The sequence below is a fragment of the Cannabis sativa genome, chromosome 1 (genome assembly GCF_029168945.1).
Source record: "Cannabis sativa cultivar Pink pepper isolate KNU-18-1 chromosome 1, ASM2916894v1, whole genome shotgun sequence".
NCBI classification, from domain to species: domain Eukaryota; kingdom Viridiplantae; phylum Streptophyta; class Magnoliopsida; order Rosales; family Cannabaceae; genus Cannabis; species Cannabis sativa.
This window is the reverse complement of record NC_083601.1, coordinates 47,006,543-47,030,604: the sequence shown is the minus strand read 5'-3', so window position 1 is coordinate 47,030,604 and position 24,062 is coordinate 47,006,543. Positions and strand designations below refer to the sequence as shown.

At 25.9% G+C, this 24,062-nt stretch overlaps 2 long non-coding RNA genes across 3 annotated transcripts; both read left to right on the top strand.

Annotated features, from left to right (window-relative positions):
• Positions 1-4,996: 4,996 nt before the first annotated feature.
• LOC115707164 (uncharacterized) lies at positions 4,997-7,006 on the top strand. Its single transcript, XR_004009703.2, has 2 exons — positions 4,997-5,422; positions 6,368-7,006. It is a non-coding gene; the product is annotated as an uncharacterized LOC115707164 (long non-coding RNA).
• A 14,797-nt stretch (positions 7,007-21,803) lies between these two features.
• On the top strand, positions 21,804-22,737 carry LOC115719148 (uncharacterized). 2 transcript variants are annotated; one of them, XR_004012129.2, is made up of 2 exons: positions 21,804-22,294; positions 22,511-22,737. It is a non-coding gene; the product is annotated as an uncharacterized LOC115719148 (long non-coding RNA). The 2 variants fall into 2 exon arrangements; XR_004012128.2 differs by having other exon boundaries at positions 22,401-22,737.
• Positions 22,738-24,062: the final 1,325 nt, after the last annotated feature.

The following is a 24,062-nucleotide window of genomic DNA, read 5'->3' as shown; positions in this document are numbered from 1 at the left end:
TAAACTTATTTGTGATTTAGAAAATATAACCGTCTTTTACTTATTTGTATAGTATTAGAAACTTCTTTTTATTTCTCTAAAATTAATTCTTAAATTTGTTCTAGCTCTTCTTATTTTTCTTATCATTTTAATATGTGAAAGCATTGAATGAAAATACATTATTTACATAATGCATTCACATAAAGAGTATGTTATACACATAACACTAATTGTATTGCCCAAACCTACATCAATCCCTCAAAAAAAGTTATACAAACTAATCATGGTAGCTTAAAAAAAGTATCAAGTTTTGTTCAACGACTTATTGGTCAAATTTTTATTCTTGAACAAATTATCATTAAATAGTATTTTTTTAGCACTATAAAATCTATTAACAATCATAGGCGGACCCACATTGTAGGAGAAAAAAAAGATGATATTTATAGACATAATAGTAACCTTGGTGTAATGGTTAAGGTAGTTGGTAAATAGGTTAGAGGGTAAAGGTTCAAACCCCACTAACTACACTTTATATTTTCTTTTTAAATTTATTTACGCGCCCCCTCACTTTAAATTCTGGGTCCGCCACTGTTAACAATATATATATTTTAATGGCAAGCATAGAGCCTAAATCTTTCATTAATTTATCCTTCTTTTTTTTTGCTAATTAGAACCTAGCTCCATTCAATTATTAATATATATACATACTGTAGTTACTGAAACAAATCTTCAAAAAAAAAATATATCTATATGAAGAATTTTTATTTGTTAAATTAAAAATATATATATATGGAGAATAAAGTGATTAATATATATATTTATATATATAAATAAACTGCAATAAGTGAAATGAATCTCCAAAATATATAATATCAACTCCAAAAAAATTTCATTGCTTCCTTTTATATTTTTCATTTATATTTTGTGGAAAACAATTATAATGGGAGACATAAAATTACAGAGAATACATAAATATATAAACATTATTGGGAGAAATCTAATTATACCAGTAATATTAGTATCTAGATAAATAAATTAGCATTATACGTACTTACGCCATCGATATTGAATAGACTACTTGGTAAGGATTGGAATGATCTTCAATAAGTTTAGTGAATTAATAATATTGAATCCTAAATTGCCAAAATTCATAGAAAAAAAAAAAAAGAAAAAGACCATTATATATACTGTATATGGAGAAATAAAAATTCTACCTTAAGGGAAAGGACAAGTAATATAAATCTTAACCCTAACTATATATATATATAGATAAATATAGAGGTAAAAAAATTACCAAAATCATTTTTTGAGCAACAACATAAAATTGTTGCAAGATGTAAAAATAGAAAATTGTATAGAATGTACTGTGCTCAATCATATTATAATAATATTTGGGCAAGAACTTTCTTAGAGTTTGTTCGGCTTCTTGGAAAAAAAAATGCAAGCCTTATACAGCCAACATAATACCAGTTATGTCTTATCAAAGTATTAAGAATCTTTCCTGCAATGTAAATACATAAAAAAAATTAACTAAATGCATAAAATCTCTGTTTCAAAAAAAAAAAAAAAAAAAAAAGCGAAAAAATCTAAATATGATAAAAAAAATATATAAATTAAACTATATTCTCAAATAATATATCGTATGCAATCTATACATACCTCAGACCACACATGATATATATATCGATCATTAAAAAAAAAATAATTACATGGAATCAGTCATGGACTTCACCCAGACCACACATAGTACTATTGATAGTAGTGTATATAAAGAAATCTAAAGCAATGTATATCAATAACAAAGACAACTAATGAAGCATATATATAGCTCCAAGACTATCTTACACCTTTCAAATTTAACTCTTTTTTATTTATGTATGCAACATTAAAGTTGGAATAAATAAAAAATGTCGGTCAAAATATCAAAATCAATGCATATATAATTCTAATATTTTAACTTAAAGTGATATAATAAGACATAATATAAAATAACTCAATATAAATTTTGGTATTAATGTAATAATTAATAAGTTAACGTATAAGTTAACATTTGGTATAACTTTTCATAGGATATACATTAATGATTTTTATAGGTTTTTTTTTTTAAGTTAGAATATTAATAAGGATTAAGTTAACGTATATAGGTTACATATTTTTGAACTGAAACATTTGTAAAAATACATACATTAATAATTTCAACAAAAAAAAAGGAGAATAAAATAATTAGAAAAAGAGAAAAATAAGCTTTGGAGAATAATAAGAAGTTAAGCATGCCACATCAACTCTTCTAAACTTTCCTTTATATATAGATATAGATAGATAATTATATATGCAAATGTACTGCTTACATGGTTTTGAAAATTATTTTGCTAATAATGTGGTTAACCTTATTAGTTTTAATTGTTTTATTAAAGTATGAGTTGATAAATAATTTTTTTTTATAAAGCTAACGATCTATAGGCTTAGTATTTAAATAAAATCTAGTTGAAATAGAAATATGATATTTTTAAAGCCTTTGATGAATGAGGGTGCCTAGTCTATTTAGGCATTTGTTGTTGATCCTCTCCTAAATTTATAAATACATGGCAAACCTACATAGACTATCCCATAAAAAAAAAATATGTTTATGTAGTTGATTAGTTACAATATATATTTATAATTAAATGAGATAAATATAAATATAATACTTTAGTCTAATGGTTAATATTATATTTTACACATATAATAGAGATTAAGGATTCAATTTTCACCAAATAAGCCTCTTTATTTTTTAATTTTAGGTATGCAATTTTAAAAAGGTTAATTATGATTTTACCTCTTGAATTTTAATATGTACAAAATCATGCCTTTTAAACATTTCAGCTCGTTAAAACCCTAAACTATTGAAATCATTAGATTTAAGGACTTCTGTCCAATTTCATTCAATTTTAGTAATATAATCCATGTACTAAATTTTGTCCTCTGAATGTACTTTGATATCTAAAAAAGCATGCCTCTTAAATTTTCTAAAGTACAAAATTGTATTCCCTAATTTTTATCTATGTTAGATTTTGTTTAGTAAAATTAGTTTTAATTCAACAATCTCAATATTTTGGAATAATTTTTAACGATCTGAAAAATTCAGAGAACAAAATTTAGTACATGTCAAAGTTCAGTAAACAAAAATTCAAATTAACCTTTTAAAATTTAAAATAAAAAACATAGTATTTTATTACCAATTTATATTATTTATAAATTATATCGATTATGTAACATTTTAAATTATATACAATATAGTATACATGTGGTATTTTATAAATTTTTAAAAATTATAAGATAATTATGAAGATTATATGAAAGTAATTTATTTTATTTTGGAAGACAAAAGGGTTTATGAATTTACCAAAGAAATTATAGAGCATTGCTATGGTACTTAGCACTACAATGAAATGTCGCATTATAATTAGTTAATAATTTTTTATAATATTTATTAAAGTAAAATAAATAACGTTTAATACCAGTAATAATATTATATAATATATATTGTGTCTAATATTAAATTACATTCATAATAATATTATACATCATAAAAACGACCTTTTAACATTTCTCAAAAAACTATGATCAAAGGTTGATCAAAATTGGATGTGTAGAAGAACAAAAGGACACGTCCTTTATTTTGTTTGCTGTTTGGTATAAATTTTATTTAAAAATGGTCCAATTTCTTTGTGCCATTTTCATAGGTGGACCACTCCAATAAAAAACTTAAAAGAAATACAGAATTTCAATGTATAAATATATATAGGAACATGATTTTATTTCGTAATTATACTTTTACGAAATGTATTTCGTGATGTACGACAACTGTTAGATGAGGGAGTTATTTGATCTGATGGCTGAAATTGATCTAGGAGTTATTAGGGTTAAAAAATAATAAAGTACCCTGACACTTACCCCGAGACCCATCTAATGTATCACGGAATACATTTCGTGAAAGTACATAACAGGACAAAATCGTGTCCCTATATATATAATCTTTCTATTTTCTAATAATATTCTAGTCTCTATCCCAATTCAAAAACAACTTTTTTTTTCACCATACTTTTCTGGTCCAAATAATTCAACTTCCTTTAACCATACAAGTTAAATTTCTTTATTTATTTCATTAAAATAATTGAGATGACATTATTTTCTTGTTATGATTTAAAATTTATCCAAAATTGGAATGAATATATTTTTATTCTTTTTAGATTTTTCTTAAAGAATGAATAATTCCTTGAACAAATAAATCATAATGCCTTTTAATTTCAAATATTAGGAAATTCTAATAAAAGAAAATTTTTTATCAAACTATACAAATTTCTTGGCTAATTAACAATTTTTCCCCCTGAACTTTTTTAGCCGTTAAAAATTCTGCCTGAATTATTAAGATTGTTAAATTTGAGGACTTTTCTCTAATTTTAGTAAAAAAATTGTAACATGGATGAAAGTTCAGAGGACATAATTTAATATATATAAAAGTTTGAGGGGCATAATTTGGTAGATATCAAAGTTTGGAGAGCATGATTTAGTACCTGAAACAATAAAATTGAATAAAATTAGACAAAAGTCCTTAAATTTAACAATCTCAATAATTCAAGGGGAATTTTTAACGGCAAAAAAAGTTCAGAGGGCATAATTTGGTATAAGTCAAAGTTCAGAGAGGAAAATTACTATTTAGCCAAATTTCTTTATCCACTAAAAAAGCATGACGATGCCGAGTTAATTTTTATATATTTATTATCAATAAATTAAATTATTTCAGCTAACTTTAGTTATTTAATTATACTATCTATTACAATTATATTAGTAGGGAAATTTACACCCACTACTGATTTTTCCCATTTTATTACATTTATACTGTGCCACGCTGGAAACAACATTTGTACTGTTTTTTTTTTTTTTTTGGCAGTTTACTGCCTTGAAACTTTAGCTGTGTAAGGGATTTATCATTGCCACTTATCATTCCAGAGTACATAATTCATTACCAATTGCTTCATTGCTTCATTTTTCCAAAATATTTTATTATAATAATAATAAAATAAGAAATAATGGGTAGTTGTGTCTCCCCACATCAAAATTTAAATTTTTTTATTTTATTAAAATGATTGATTTGGATGTGAGATGTGACAACTCTCACACACACTACTCAATAAAGCTAACCCTCTCATCAACTTTATCTATTTATTTATATTTTTCACTCTAAACAAAAACCATAACCATGTTACAATTCTTTTTCACCTTTCTCTGCAATCCCTTTGACTCTCTACATCCCTCCCCCAAGAAACCTCAACCTCTTTGTTGAAACCATGGAAGATGCTCTCAGAGAGTCCAAACCTTACACTGATAGACTCTTCTCTAGAGCTCGCCGTGTATGGTCATGGATCTTATCTTGGGTTCTTTGTGGACCAAGAAGAAGAACAAGGTAGAAAAAACACATACACAACAGAATTTTCAATTTCAAATCATTACCCTTTTGTATATACAACTCAAGTTTCAATTTTTTTTTTGGGTTAATTTTGTTATTATTGATAATAATAATAATAATAATAATAATAATAATAATAATAATAATAATAATAATAATAATAATAATGGTGTGTGTGGACTATGATGGAGTTTTCTTCTTGTGTGGGCATCTGTTTGTTTGTTTTTTTTTTCTTTTTATTTTGTTAATGTAAAATTTGCCCACATATGAATGAGCAATAGTTATAATTTGGTTTGTGTAAAGTTGAAAACTTTAGTTTGTTTTTGTGTGTTTTATTATTTATCAAATCATGAGATGTTTGAAACAAAGTAAAAGATGCAAACAGCCAAAAGAAAGTTCAAAAGTCTCCCAAATCTGATAAGGTTTTTTTTCTATTGTTCTTGTGTTGTTTTAAGAGTTTTTTCAAGTTGATTATATTTCCTATTTCTTTTTTTTTTTTTTCTTGCATGTTTTTTTTTGTTAGTCTTTTTAATGTTTTTTTATGCTTGTTGTTTATGTTCTTTAATTTTTTTTTTTTTTGTGTTGTTTTGGTAGTGTTTTCTTATGTTTTTTTATAGGATGGGTCTCCAAGTACACCCGATCGAAATACTACCATTCCAAAGTTTTTTTATGCTTATTTTTTTATGTTCTGTATTTTTTTTTTGTGTTGTTTTAGTAGTGTTTTCTTATGTTTTTTTTATAGGATTGTCACCTTCTCTTGAAATAATTATGTTCTTTTTCCCATTGTCCATTGCTCTTTATGAGAACTGATATAGATTTCATGTCTTGTCATTTTTTACAATATTTCATTTATGTGGCCTTTTTTTCATATTAAAACAATAGTAAAATAACACTACAAAACAGTAATTTGTTGTTGATTTAGTAAATTTTTCTCTTTTCCAGATTTTATGGTTTTTCCCCGGTGTTTTCATGATTCTGGTGTTGATTTGTCCGTCCCCAACCACGAAGGAAGTGCCGTTTGTGCTATGTTACTGTTAACAGTATAAAAGTAAATATTTTAGGTCTGGACAGTATAAAAGAAAAAAAAAAGGCTTGGACAGTAAAAAAGAAATAATTGCCGTGTGGCAGTATTATTGTAAAATTTGGAAGTTTCCCTATTAGTATCTATTAGGGTTAGCCCAAACATTTTGGGGCCTTGAGCAAGAGTTTAAAATTAAGCTCTTTATACAAGAAAGGAAAAAAAAAATTGTGTGCATTGACTACAATTTTTTTATTAATTTGTTTTTTAAGATAAGTTCTAAACTTTCAGTTATAAATTTTTTATTTATGTGTATAATAAAAAAATTAAAAAAATATATATTTTTTTAAAAAAAAATGAGCTTTAAAAATAAAAAAAAAATTATAATGGTCTAAGCTATTTAATACTTGGACTGGCCCTAATATCTAATCGCATAAACAACAATCTATGATCAAATGTAATAATATAATTCGGGAGAATTTTTGTAAAAATAAAAATTAAAAAAGAATTAAAGGGAATTTTTGCCAATTTAAACACAAAGGAAAACAAAATTAGGGAACTTATTATTTACCCAAAAAAAAAGAATAAAAAAATTAGAGGTGATGTTAACTATTTCTTTCCTATACAAAAGGTCCTGTCTCTTTCTTTGGAAGCAGACAAGTAGAAAATGGAGCACCACTACTCATAATAATAAATTGGTTCTAATTCCCAAACATTCTCTACAAATTAAATAAAATTATTTAAATATAATTTATTTTAGCCCTAAAAATTATAAGAAAATTACGTGGTAGGGTACGAAATTGATGATATTGTTTGTAATGATCAATAATATTATTTATACAATTACAATGACACATCTCAAAAATATATATCTTTATTTATTAATTATGATACACTTGTTCCGACATATTACATTTAAATTTAAAGTATTATTATTAAGCACTAGTGATACTTAGTATTTTATCGACATAATGTCACGTTGCGATTAGCTAGCAATACTCTCTAAAAGTTATTATATTAAATTATATGGGATCTGATACTTAGTTTGACTAATAGCGATATTAACATGTAGGAAGGTGCTAGACGTACACTAATACTAGTGCCATTTAGCATTTCTCTTTAAATAATGCATTATATACTTTTTAGCACTGTAAATTACAATTATTATTTTTTTGGACACCATATGAAATCTTAAAACATGTGTCATTAACCACTATAGAGAAATTATTTGTTAAATGTAAGTGTTTCAATTCTTATTAAATATATCTTGTTTCAAAAAAAATAAAAACTTTTAACTTACATCAGTGCACTCAAAAAGTCATTGGTGCTTATTAAGTTTAATCAAAATGGACATAATACATTTTTCGTATTATTTTTTTTTCCTTAATAAAAATATATAAAATATTGTTAGTGGATGAGTTTGCTAATAAGTCTCTGTTTATCCAATAGGGAATCAAATACATGGATTTATAAGCATGTCATGAAGTAACAAAAAAAGAAGTGGGATTAATTAAAAAAGAGCAAATATTTCTTGTCATCAAAAAGTTTTTTTATGACATATATATTTATTAATTGTTATTTTTGAAAGAAACTGTGGTGTATGGTTTACAAAAATTATAGTAAATTTTTTATTTTTAAAATTTTGATTTTAAAAAATAAAGATGTGTTTTATATATAACCATTTTATTAATTATATTTAAGTTAGGTTTGGAGTCGGGGTCGGGGTTTAAGTCTGGGACTGGAGTTCATGGTCTGGTTTTGGGATCAGGGTCCAAGATTTGGATTTGGGTTCGGGGCCGGGGGCCCAAAGTCTGGGGTTGGGCTCTGGGCCCGAGGTTGGAATCTAAGTCTGGGTATGAGTTTGGGGTTGTGGTCCAAGTTGGAGTCTAGGTCTGGGTCGGGTCCAGGTCAAGGTTCAGGACCGAGGGGGGCCGATTTTAAAGTATATGGAGCCTAAGGCAAAATTAAATTTTGAGACCCTATATATATATATATTAATTATAATCAAAATAATAGTTTAAACACTTTAGTGTAATGGTAAAGCTGTTAAAATTTCTTAAGAGCTTCAATATTCAATCTTTCATCGCTACACATAAAATATTTCTAAAAAACTAGAAAATTAGAAGTTGATTATTGATCTATTGGCATCTTAACTTAAAATAAGACTCTTTACCGCTACACTAATTAGAAGTTGATTATTGATCTATTGGCATCTTAACTTAAAATAAGACTCTTTACCGCTACACTAAATAATTTTTATTTTATTTTCTTATTATTTAATATTTTAACTACATACTAACATTTTTTTTCACAATATTGGGGCCCTGGGCGTTCGAGGGCTCAAGCCGCACGCCTGGCTCGCCTACCCTCAGGACCCGCCCTAGGGCTGAGGCCTAGTCCAGGGTCTAAGCCAAGTTTGAGTCAGGGTTTAGGTTTGGGGTTTGAGTCTGGGTCTCTGGGTCCAGGACCCAGGTTTAGGCTAAGGTTAGGGTTCGATGTTCGGGTTTGGGTCGCAAAGTCCAAATTAGAGTAGAAGTCCAAAATATTAATTAAAAAAATTGTTTAAAAATATTTTGAATGTGACTTTTTTTTTAAAAAAAAAGTTTTTTAAAATATTGATTCTCAATTAAAAAATTAGAAAGTAAAAGCAATTTTATACAATATTTTTTTATTTTTTTTTAATTAAAATAGCAAAAAACTAACTAAAAAAATATTATCAAAGGCATAAAGCTTTTGCTCTAGTTTCAGTAGCTTGTGTATTCTCAGCCTTCAAGTTTACCCTCTAACAAATAAGTTAATTTTACCTTTTAGTTTTTAGTAGAAGAGTTTCCTAAAAAACTAATATTGAAAACATAAATTTAGCCAAACAAGTCCACATACATCTTTTCATTCATGTTACTATAGATATAGATATATATATAAAGATATATGCACATTAAAAACTAAAATAATGTATACTGTGTACGTCCAAATTATTATTCCAATTCCATTTTCAAAAATATATATAAATATTATTATTATTATTATTATTATTATTATTATTATTATTTATTCCAACGTATATAAATAAAGTGTATATTTTGTAATGTACGTTTTTCTTAAAAAAAAAAAAAAGTGTATAATTTGTATGTCCAAAACTCCAAGTTATTATTCCAAGTGAAGCTATATATCCTTCTATTTTATCTAGATTGGCCCAACTTTTATAAAGTATATATATAGAAAAAAGTACCTTTGGGTTGTAACTTGTAAATACACATTTCAGAAGAAAGAACTTAATTTGTTGTATTTTTAAGGTAAGTTGTTGAAACAAATTATTTAATTATTGAGTTATTTGGCAATATTATAAATTGTATTTTAAACTACACTGTATCACACCACATCGCATTTCTTATGATGTTTTGTATTTTTAAGGCTGGTTTGGTATACCTTGTTGTATTATATATATAAGTATTACTTAATACAATACTTTACCTATTTAGTATTTACTTGTATTAATGTATTATGTAAAATTATATATTATCTTTATCATAGGACAACTCTAATGATAAAATTCAAATTTGGGGTTAAATCAACACCAAATAATACTATTCTACTACTAATATTTTTTCTTAATCCAACTATACTAAAAATTACACAATATAGTATATTTTTTAAACTTGACCCCAACCTCAACCTCGGCCCTGCACTCAGATTTCATTTTTGGTCACAGGCCACAAACCCCAAATCGAATTTAGGATTTGAGGTCGAGTTCCAAGTTTTGATATCCGTCGTTCAAGGTTGAATCAAGGTTTGGGTCCAAGTTTGGGTTCGAGTCTAAGGCCAGGGTCTGTAGTCGGATTCAAGTCTACAATCCTGAAACCTTTGTAAATATTATAATAGAAGTTGATGCGAATATATTATTATGTATTAAATAATATAATTTACATTAAATTAAATTTTTTAGTCGTGATATTAAATACAATACAAAATTTTATCTAAATATAAATTATAATGTTTCTTGTTATTTAATATAATACGATCTTTATACAATCTAAAATTGAGCCCTTAAGGTCTTTCAATGCAGTCGTGAATTCACGATTCAAAAAACTACAAAAATTACATGTACGATTTGGTTTGAAAAATAATCAAAAGTTATAACACTGGCAATGCAAACACATTCTTTTTTTATTATTGTATTAGACAATTTAGATGTCCTGTATAAAATTAATGTTGAAATATAGGTTACACAATTTAAATTATAATGTTTAATTAATTAAAACTTAAAGAATAATAAGATTAATTAAAAAAATGAGTTGTGTATGTTTATTAGACCACATTCAATATTTATAGGCCTATCTAGATCTGATCCAATCATATATTGGATGTTAGATTTTACTATTTGATCTGATCCAATTAATTTTAGTCATTCAATCGATCAATATCTATTGGATGTTGGATTGGATCGGTTCTATCTGTTAGATGTATTTCATATATTTATTGATTTAATTTAGGATTATTCAATACTTTAGACTTTGTATTTTTTGGATCAGGTCGATTCATCCAATATTTTAGCAGACCCAGTATGTATTGAATTAGATTGGATCCATCCAATTTAAGAAAAGAAGAGTTTAATTTTAATGTTAATTTTTATATATATATTTTACGTATAACAATATAAAATTTAATTACTCGTCTAAACTAAATGATAATATTAATTAGTTTCATTGGATATTGGATTTATTTGATTTTTGGACACTCCATTCAATATTTGATACAATTAGATATTTAAAATTATATTTAATCTGATCTAATTACAATAGGATATTCAATATTTAGAAATCGATTATAATTGTATCATTTAATTATTATTGGATTGGATAATTTATGAAAAAAAAAAATAAAGACTGTGTAGCCCACTAAAAACAGCTCAACTTTCCTTCTTTCCACAATATCAGTCGGCAGACCAAAAACAGACCATTTTATTTATTTATTTAAAAAATGCAAATTTTATTTAATCATTCTCTATTATTAAAAATTAAAAATGATATTTAATTTGTCCCGATTCAACTCAACTCGTGGAATCATTTTGTAAAACCCAATCCTGGATCTCATTTTGAATGAGACGATAAGTAAACTCAGTATCTCGCGATATAAGATCCATTTTGAATCTCTCGAGAGGAGAGATGGTATTATTAGATGAGATAAACCTTTTTTTTTGGCATGAGATGAGATAAACTTTAATAATTGAAAAGAAGAGAAAAAACAGGAAAGAGAGAGTTGTTCACAGTCACACCCAATAATAAGTATATTTCCTTTTTTTATTTATTTAAAGAAAGATTAAATTTTACTTGTAAATAAATAAATAAATTTAATATTTGACATTAATAATTAATTCATATTTTTAGAATTCTATACTATTTAACTATTACTTAATAAATTGAACTAATGAAAAATTATCACGTGGTAATTTACTTAACACTTAACAACTAGATACTTACAGAAATTCAAAAATTATAACTTAAGTATTATTACCGTTAAAAATTAAACTTTATAACTGCGAATTAAACATAAATATTTATAGCACAGATTATTCATGAATAAAATAAATGTTACTCCAAAACACAAAAATAATATTTATTAAATTAAAATAAATTCAACTTAATATATATATTCTAAGTTAGCCAATAATATTTAATGCATATACAATGATAATATTATAATATAACATGTATATGCATCATGAGCATCATACATCCTCAATGGACCTCACACTTTGCATGTCATTTACGTACCTCACATGTGGTCCCCCCCCATTTGTGATAACCCATCTCATCTACTTACTTTCAATTTTTAATTTCTCTCTCTCTCTTTTTTTTAATCTTTATATATTTCATTATATTACGTACAAATGATGAGACAATACTCAAAACATGATAATTAATGATTCATAAATTTATTTACAATCCCACCTAATTGCAATTGGAATGAATAATAGAAGACTGTAAAATTGTATTAAATGTTTTTAATATTTTTATTTTATTTGATAATTAAACACAAAATATATAGTACTATATAAACCCCCAACACATATATTTATAATAATTTAACTAGGCATAATTTGTTTATATAGTGTAGCGTCCCCGCTTTAAGCTTTCATTGGGTCCTTACACTCACGGACTAATGGCTCTTATACACGAGTTCGTCACTCTGGCTGCTTCATGGACTGATGACTGACCCTACAGACCAACACGAGTGTTTCCAACGTGCTTTGTCCTCACTCACACGCTTCCTGGGAAAACTTCCCAGGAGATCACCCATCCTTGAAATTGCTCCAGGCCAAGCACGCTTAACTGTGAAGTTCTTTCGAGATGGGCTACCGAAAAACAAGATGCACCTTGTTGACATAGGTAGTACCAATCAATCCATTTAAGCCCTCTTCAACTGTGCAGTCCCATACCTACACAGTCTCAGAATCATTCCACTTGACCTTCCCCAGGCGGTGTGAGATTGCACAGCTTACCTGATGTTTCCCGTTATGGATCACAGGATTATTGACTGTCACATATAGTAATTAATAAGTTCTCACAAAATAAATTTTGGGTCCCAGTTAAGTTGAATGAGACAAAAATAACAACATCGCTTCACTTCGAAAAATCAATATGATCACAACAATAAAAAAAAATAAAAATGATTCAAGCAAAAATAAATAAATAAATAAATAAGAAATCAATCAATAAATAAGAGACATCAAAATTAGACAAATAATGTGTACACATATATTTTTATGTGGCTCTAATCCACAAATTTACTTTTACAACAATAATAGAGTACGTACTTCTATGAAAATTTTGAACAGATGATTTTTTAGGTAGTTTGAGTAGATGAAATAATTAATGAATATTAGAATAGATGATTTTTACGTAGTTTGAATATTAAAGTTTAGTTTACAAGTCACAGTATTAATAATAGTATTTATCACTAAGAATTTTTTGACCGATTCTCTTTTCTATATATTATTAGGGTATTTATATGCTCATTATGATGGTAAAAGGTTACTATATTGTCGTGTTTGTATGAACTATATTTGACACAATTTCTCAAATCTTATATTAGGGAATGATTGTCTACTTTCATAATGTATTCCACATATTTCTTTAATATAATTTATAAGTTAATTAGAATTTCTGTTCCTCTCAAACTTTAACATCATGCCCTTAAATTTTTTTAGGTTATTAAAAATATTTTCCGAATTATTAAGATTGTTGGATTCAATAATTTTTGTCTAATTTTACTAAGAAAAGTCTGATATAAATAAAAATTTAGGAGTATAATTTAATACATATTAAATCTAATAATCTTAATAACTTGAAAAAAATTTATAACAGTTTGAAAAAAATGCAAAACTTAAATTTTACAATAACTATACATGGTCAAACATAAGATAATTAATTGGATGATAATTAAATTAGTTATTTTACAATAACTATATAAGATAATTAAATTGGATGATTATTTGATCCTTGAAAAGCACATTTGAGTAAAAATTACTTGTATATGGTCAAACATGATCTATTATGTATGATTAAGGATTCAATCAAGAGTACTAAAATATCTAATATTTTTGGTCATTTTAAAATTTTATTATTTCACTTAATAATTGTGCAAAGAAAAAAATTATCGACTTAATTAGGTCTTGGCTCATTGTCATCAACCTAATCTTGGACTGAAGTCACACACTGTATTTGGTCCAATCTAATGATACAAAGTCAAATAAGTAATGCATTTTTATATTGCATTAGTACCATTTTTATTATTATTTTTTTAACATTAATCTTAGAAGTTTACGTATTTTCCTAAGCCATAAAAAAATAGTATATCAATATTACATATTTCTAAGGGTACATCATTCTACTCAATTAGTGGTATTGTATAATAGTTATTAAATTATATTATGTGGACTTTAATATTTAATTATACAAATAACAATATAACATCTCTACATAGTATTCAATACAATTGGTGTCCATTATAAAAATGTATAAAAAAAATACTATTAGTACCTTTTAACATTTCATATCATCATAAAATTTAGTATTTTGTGAATAGTTAATAATTTTATATAACAATGATTAATTCAAAATATATAACATGTACAGTATAAGTTATAAGGTAAATTTATAGTACATTTAGGAATATTTTAGTAGAATCCTATCAATTTTAGCATTGTAGAGAATTTTTTAATTTAACTTTTTTTATAATCACATAAATTGTATTTATTTAAAATCACTTATAAATTTTTAAAAAATTTTAAATAATTTAAATTTAAAAAATAAAGTGTACTATAGAAATTTTCCTAAGTTATATATCACTATAATTTTTAGCATTTTTTTTTATAAATTAAGCATTTATATATTACAATATATAATTTGGGATTCAAACAGTACCTCCTATAACCACTCGAGCTAACCTAAATTGTATTTTTTTTTTTTTTAAGAAAACTTAGTTTAAGAATAACATGGCCGTAGAGTAGTAGTACTGTATCTATTATTTTTATTTATTTTTTTTTTAAAAAAAAAAAAAAACTATCTATACTAAAATCTTTGGTCCAACGTGTTTGTCACCTAACACCTCAAATTAATTTAATCAATAAAAAACATGAACATGTGATAGTGAGATGTAGGGCCAGCGCGTGGATGCACTGCAATATCAAACGCGTGGAGAGAACTACATCGCTGGATGTCAAGATCACGCTTTACGAGTCACGATACGGAATGAACGGATCCGAAAATTGAGTTATTAAATTTATTTATCGTCTCGTTATATCGTACCTTTGGTTCAGATGACGTGGTATGTTGCTATTGGCTATCTCGTCATCCTGACGATTCCCCACCGAATATATAAAAATATTTGGTATTATCCTAGTTGGGCTTCGCTAGATGGGTCACCTTTGTAGGGCCCACTTATAATATTGACCCCTACTTAATTACAATTTTGATTTTTATTTATTTATTTTTAATTTAAATATTTTATAAAGAAAAAAAAAATGGAAGAAGTCAGTAGACTGAGTGCCTTTGAAGTTTGAAACGTGATAGAGATGACACTTTGAATTTTTAATGGGAAAATAATAACATTAATAATACTCTATCCAACTGTCAGCGACAAAGAATGAAAATTTACTTTCAACATTAAATGACGATAAAATATATGTATACTTTCTCATTCTTAGGTTATTTGTATTAAAATTAGTAAATATCTTTTTTTTTTCTTCCCAAAAATATATTAGTTAATTATGGCTTTTAAAGTAATCAGTAATCACAGAATTTTCCTATAAATTTTTTAAGAATTCAAAATAGTTTACATTAAAGTATTTAAATTTACATACCTATAAAATAAATTAAAAAAAATATATGAAGATAACAAATTATTTTTAAATTATATGTTTAGTACTATAAGCTAAACTTTATTTAATTTAGAACAATTCAATAATTTTATTTCTAAAAGAAAAAATAATATTGTACGACCACCACTAATATACATTTTTGCCTTGAGTTCAAATTAAACTAATATTTTTTAATTAGTTTACTAAGTTAATTAGTTAATATTCTTTTTTTGAATGGAAGTTTACTAAGCTAATTAGGTTACCAATAAACCAGAAAAGTGTAAGTTTACCTTTTTTTTTTTTTTGAGAAATTTGCGGCCAAACTCCTTTAAGTTTTAATTAGTATACACTTAACCCCCTGTTCTTTTTTTTTGGTGGTAAAACCCCTTAACTTAACTTCTGTTTGCAAATCTATTGTATCAGTTAAATTTCAGTGTTAAATGCCAACTAGGACACCAACTTGTATTGTCAATGTGTACATAGATACAGATGGCATGTTTTTATTGGTCTAAACAATTTTAATTATTTTAATAACTTTTATTATTTTAGTAATTTTCAAATTATTTTAAAATTACAAAACTAATATTATTAATTGAAAAAATATATAATATCAGATTTTTTTGTTTCCTTCTTCACTATTAACGACAGACACACCACCATCACCATTAACGGCCACCATCCCATTACAACCCATCACCAACTATTAACGGCGCCACCATCACCATTAACGGCACCACCATCGACCGCCATAACAACCACCGCAATTTATTTCGAACAATCTCAAACTCAACTTCAAACACAAACTAAAAAATTAAACTGAAAAACACTATCAATACAAAACAAGAGAAGAAAAGCCCCAATCCCAATCTCAAACAAGAGCAAGAAAAAAAAATAATAATAAGAGAAGAAAAAAAATACTAAACCTAGATCTGAACCGCTCTCCACTCTTCCGCCTCCATCAACCTGTACGACGGCCTCCATCCAAAATCTCCATTAATGTCGACGAGAAAACAGAGGCCACAAATGGCCAAGAACCCCCGTCTCACGCGATTTCTCTCTCACACGATTCTTTGTCAAGACGACCGGAGTACCATCAACTCCCCCAAGACCAATAAATCTCGATCCTGTCTCTTCCCTTGATCTGCCGTCCTCCGCCTCCACCGTCTTGCACCTTTGACCTGGGCTGTGCACCTGCGCAAGAAGATGAAGAGAAGAAGAAAGATTGATAATTTGTTTTTGTAGTTTATTTTTTAACTTTTTATTATTGTATAATATATTTTTTAATTTTATAGATCAAAAAAATATATAATTTTTTTAATTTTATTTATTTTTTATAATTGTAAGTAATTTGTAAAGATTAAAATAATTAAATTATATGGACTAATAAAAATATGCCACGTGTACATAAATATACACAATAGCAATCCAACTTGGCGTCTTAGTTGGCATTTAACATTGAAATTTAACTGATACATTGAATTTGCAAACAGAAGCTAAGTTAAGGGGGTTTTGCCGCCAAAAAAAAAAATAGGAGGTTAAGTGTATGTTAATTGAAACTTAAAGGGGTTTGGCCGCAAATTTCTCTGTTTTTTTTTTTTTTGGTCAAAGAAGTGTTAGTTAACTTATGTACAATAAAATTAATTGAATGTGTGACTGTGAGAATGTGAGGCATTTATAAAAATAGAAAATATATATATATAAAAAAAAAATGGTACTTTGCTAGCTTGGCATAGTAAATACTGAAATGGAAGTCATAATTGTACCACCAAAAATGTCACAATCATTCACATTTAGACAAAGCTAAATCTGATCCCATAAATTTATTATTTATTTTATTTTTTTGAAACCCAATTGAATAGAGCTTAACTATTTTGAATAATTCTCTTTACAAAAATAAAATGAAATAAAATAAAAGTTTGTATAGAAAGGTTGGTTTAAGATAATAATTGTGATTAATTAGGCGTGTGTTAATTCTTAGCCGTTTATAATAATAATAAATAAATAGCCTTTGTCCATATTATAGTCTTTGAGTCTGGTCCACATGCATGGCTCAGGATCAACTTAATAAATTTCTCTCTATCCTTTATTATTTCCCTTCAATAATAATAATAATTGATTGGAGATAGTGAGATCTATTTTGTCTATATTTGATTTTTTTTTAAAAAAAAAATATCAGTTTTAAATGATTTTTTTTTTTTTTAAGATTAACTGTAACACATGTAAATTCTACAAATATTTTTTCACACACATTTTTCTTTTCTAATAAATTATGAAATTTTATTAATAGCAATTAATTATTATTTCTTTAAAGATTAAAATAAAAATAACAAATTAAGTAATTAATCGCTTAATTCTTAAATCGTTTGATAAAAAATTTAAAATAAAATTATATGAAAAAGATTATTGCAGCGTCGTAATTAACTTTAAGAACACTTGTATTTTGTTTCATCCACCGTTCAAAAGATACAACAGTAGAAACTGTTGCAGCAGGTTCAACCGCATAGCTTAAGCACTCAACTATTGTACAAGGTACGTAACTGCACTACTAACAACTCATTCAATCGCAAAAAAAATATTATTGTGTAAAGTACGTAGTTGCACTGCTCACATTTAGTCACAAAAAAAATATTATTTTCAACCATTGACAATAATTTAATAGCAGCCATTGAAGAATAAAGAAAAATCAACAATGAAATAAAACATAACAAAACTATATGCGTCACATAAAAAAGATTAAATCACTCCAAATCATCTCACATAAACAAGACTAAAACATTTAAAATCATGATACACAGACAAAACTAAAATATATACTCAAAATCATATCATAAAAACAAAAGATAAAACTAATAACAATAACAAAACATAACCCTAACTAAACCGCACCTCTTATTTTTAATATAAAAATTAGGCTATAAAATAATAGGACAAGTTGAATGATTTTGCATAGTTTGATATTAGGCCAAATATATTAGGCAATTTCGTGTTTGTAGTGTTCTTTTGATATTTTAGTACATGTAGTTTTCTAACTTTTATTCCTAGAGTCTTCAAAAAAAAAAAAAAACTTTTACTCTTTAAGAAAAAAAAAGGAGTTATTCGAACAAAAAAGAATAAGACTATTATTGAAACAAAGGACACATATTATAATCACATAATCTGTTTTTTTCAAAATGGACAAGTAGATGGGTCACTATCTTCCCCAAAAAAAAAAATAATAAATAAATATTTATTTATTGATAAATAGTATGGTGTGGCACTATAATAAAATTTCACTTTATAATTGTTTTTTATTAAAGTATTGTCTTATAATTAGTTAATAATTTTTATATTATTTATTAAATTAAAATAATAAACTCTAATATTAAATTGTATTAATAGTGATATTATATCTCATACATATATTCAACATTTCTTATTATTAAAAGAGGAATTACTCTATAATCTATATACTGTTTTTTATTTTTTTTTAAAAAAAAATTACAGTTTAAGTTGCTCCGGTAATTGCTCTAATAATTTTTATGTGAGTTGATATTTAAATTTAAGTTGCTCTATTGATTGCTATGTGAGTTTTTATGTGAATTTTCATAAAAATACAAAAAAAAAATATTTTAAAATGTTAAGAAAAGCTTTATTAAGAAAATACTAAAGGATATTATTAGTGTTTAAAATATAATAAATTAATTAGAAGGCAACAAGCCTAAAGGTTGTTACTCAGTATTTAATTTTTTTTTTTAATTTAAGCATTTATATATTACAACCATATTTTACTTGGAACTCGAATTTAGGAACTCCAACACTCATACACCCACCTATCACCACTTGAGCTAGTCTCGACTAGTTCTCGGTATTCAAACTCTAATAAAATGGGAAGAATAGCTCCATTTTCCTAATAAAAAAAGAGCGACTGTCTGACAACTGACAAGTGAAGCCATAAAAGAAAAGAGAAAAAGAATCAATAAATGTTATCGTGAAATTATCAGGAGAAGAGAAAATGGGTTGTTGTCGTTTCGGGATCTGGTAAGCCCTGCTTGACTAATAATATGTCATAGTTTATTTTATTTTTATTCATATTAATAATTATAATAAATAATTAATAAAATAAAAATTGAAGTGAAAGTGAAAGTGACTTGTCAGAAACTTTTGTCAGAATGCTAGTTGCACTCCAACAAACGCACCCTAAAAGTTTTAATTTTTCAAGCAACCAAAACAAAATTAAATATTAATAATACCCTCAAACTTACAAAATGTCAATTTCCCCATTTTTATTTTTTTTATTGCTAAATCTTAAATATGGGTAGTAGTGCCTCACACACTTGTACACAACTTATTATACATATATTGTACGAGTAGTGTCTACTAATTTAAATGTTTTATTTGTAATTGATTATAGATATTCTTTAAAAATATTCGATAATTAATTTAGAAATATTTATAGTAATTTTTTTTTAATATTTATAATTATTACAGATATAATTTCAATCAAAAAATAACGGTAAAAGTACTTTATTTTACAATTTTATTGTAATTATATTCTTTTTTGGCAATCAAATGTCAACTCAAAAATACGTGGCGACATATTATTAGACTACGTATTAAATAAGCTAAAAAAATATGTTGCTATGTATTATTAAGCTAGCATTTAATGGACTTAATTGGCACTTAATTAACAACTAAAAAAAGGTACAACTATTAAAATCGTAAAATGAAATACTTTTGTCGCCGCTGTTTTTTTTTTTAATTATTCCTATATTTTAATATAATATCTTTTAGGTAATATAGATAATCAATCAAAGTGCATTATTTCTAAGTAGTGCTAAACACCACTAATATCTAATACAATAGAATCTCTATTTAAGAATACTCTATTCAAGAATAACCTCTAATTTGTTATAGAAAAATCAAGTCCCGATTTGTGCCAGTTATAAATAAGAATAACCTCTAAATTGTAATTAGTTATACATTTTCTAAGTCCCTTATTAACAAAGTATACCTCTATATAAGAATAATTACATCTTAATAAAATATATACATGTATTTTGTAAATTTATTTATGTAAAATTAATAATTTTATTTTAAATTATAATACATGTATGAAATTATATTTACTCTAAAATATTTCTATTATGATATAGTATTAATGACTATTTATTGTTATTATTGTTACATTGATATTTTTTTGGTTTTTTAATATTTTTTTTTCTAGTGTAACTCTATTTAGTTATAACCTCCCAATTAGAATATAATTTACTTGGTCCCAAGTGTATTCTTGGATAGAGGTTCTACTGTAATAATATTTTTTTTTATTAAGCATTGTTAAGACATTAAAGGTGTTGCTTTATAAATAATTAGTGGTATTTTATAATAATTATTAAATTAAATTATATAGTAGTCGATACTTAATTATACCTTAAGTAATATTAGATACTACTAATGTTTTTTAATATTTCTTCTTTTTATTAATATTTTCTTAAAATATTTAGTCTAATTTAAAAGAGCATTACTAATGCATGCCACAACGAAGTATTTTTTACAAGTGACCACAATGAATAATGAGGTGGAAGAGAGAAAAAAATATTTTTGTATCTCCATGGTTGTTAGTGATGCCAAAATCAATGTCAACCTAATAAAATTTATATCTTAATTATATGGTTATTACAAAGTGATACTATGCAAACAATTTGATACTTAATTATACTAATAATAATAGTATAATATATCTAGAGCTAATTTTAAGTATAAATAAATTAGGCTCACTACTACAATTTGGCCTTTTAGTGACACTATTTAGTGACACACATTTTAGTGTGGGTCACTAAATAGTTAGGAATAATTTTTAGTGACAGGCACAAATAGACTCTAAATATTCAGTGTTAGTCACATGTAATGCGGGTCACTAAAAATATAGAGTGTCATTAAAAAGTAAATCCCACAATTTTTTAATTTTTATTAATGTGAAAAAATATAAACCTATAGTGACACACCAGGCATGACTGGATAAATGTATCCCAACACACATGGCGCGTCACTATATCATAACTAAATTAAAAAAATAAAAAATAAAAATACAATTACAATTAATATACTTTTAATAAGTAAATAAAAATAAAAAATATAATGGGTAATAAATGGCTTACAAATCAATTATTAAAAAGCAATTGCACTAAAAAAGACAATTAGTCTCGTACATCTAAGAGACAGCCATTAACTTTATTCCATTAAAAAAAACCCTAGATTTATATTTTTCACTTTCATCTCTCTCATTTTAGTTCTTCTCAGGCCACACATCTAAGAGACATGCCAACCAAGGGAACGTCGGCGAGATTGACGTTCAAGATCATCTCAGAGTTCGCTCACGGCAAGGGAACGTTGACGCTTTCCAAGGATCTCTAGGTCGACTACGGCGGAGAGATCAACCCATGCGATGGATGGGTCTTCGGCGATCGACGTCTTCAACGAAGACGGAAGCTCAGATCTTCACCTCGAAATTATTCAGGTACGCACTTCCTCCACTTCTTCTTCTTCATCTTCTTTTTTTGATTCTTTTTCAATTAGATTTTATTTTTCTATTCTCAAATTTCCTTTTAATTTTCTGTTTATAGATCTGCTATGTGCCTTCTTTCTTTCTCTCTCTCTCTCTCTCTCTCTCTCTCTCTCTCTCTCTCTCTCTCTCTCTCTTGTTGAATCTGCTATGTCCGTTCTTTCTACTCAGACGATGGAGGATTTGTATGGATTCAGGCTAAAAAATGGTCGGTTCCAGAGTTGCAGCTAGATAGGGACGAAGATCAACACTATCAATGGAACTAAGTTATTTATTTTTTATTTTTTTATCAAATTCTCATACCCATAATTCTGGGTTTACATTGTTCTTGTATTTTCTTTAAAACAATTATGTATTCTTTTTGAAATATTTTAATGTAATTTGTTTTAGGTTTTATATTTGTGTTTGTTCATGTGATTGTTTACTGTAATTTTCTAAGTATATTTTTTCTTTTGGTATAAAATCTTTTCAGCATTTTATGTTAGATGTAAGTGTATAAAAATTTGTTACTTATACATATATCATTATTCATACAAATTAAAAAATCGTAGTATCATTTTTTGAAAAAGAAATAGTAGCCGATCTACACTTTTTTTTACCCTAATGTTAAATTAAATAAGAACAATAATGTGAATTAAAAAAGGAAAGTAATTCATCACAAAACTATAATATCTGAACTAAAAAAATTGAATATATATTTTTTTTTTAAAAAAAACTAAATATAGTGACATTTTTTGTGTGTCACTATATCTGTAAAATAATAAAAAAATATATATAAAAAAAGTTACAGTGACGCGTTTTGGAGGTTGCTTTTACTTTTTCACCCTGACAAAACCTGACTCTAAATGCTTATAGTGACGCACAATGAGTGATTGTAAAAGGATTTAGTGACACGCGCTGAAGTGTCACTAAAAATAGGCTTTCCAGTCACCCTCATTAGTGACGCGCAGTGAAGTGTCACTAAATAGTTTTAGAGTCACTCAATATGGGTCACTGAAACCCATTTTTCTAGTAGTGGCTCGTGCTTAGATTTACTTTTTTATGGGCTTAAAATAAAAAATAAAAAGCCTTTATTAAATTTTTATTTAATTAAAATTAAGTGTTATAAAAAATAAATATTCACAACTTAATTAATTGGGGTGTATGACATATTACACACTGATATTGATTCGAGTCAGTAGGATACTTTTTATCTAATTTACCTCAAACTTTTGCATTATACCATACATCAATTTTTCTATATATGATTTAAATATTACATTTTTAATATATTTTATTCATTTTATATAAATAATTAATATAATATTACACATAAATATAAAAGTTAAGAAAATAATAAATATATTTAGCTCAATAAATAGTTATCTCTATACATCTAATTAAGCATTATTTATTGAGAAAAAAAATATATATAAAATAGTTAATGTTTATTTCACTTGTTGAAAGTTCAATTTTATAATACTTTCTCTATAATATAAAAATTAAGCGATCCGTTAATAATGTTATTTATACATTTTTAAATTTTTTTTGTAATAATTGATTTTTTTTTACAATGTCTGTAATAATTAATTTAGTTTAATGAAATTTAATTACAAAAGGATTCCACATGAGATTGAGGTTATGTGATGTTATGCATGTGATTGCTAGTTTGCTACTACACGATAAATCATATTCCTCCACATGAAACATACACCTTTAATAATATATTATAATATTATATGTA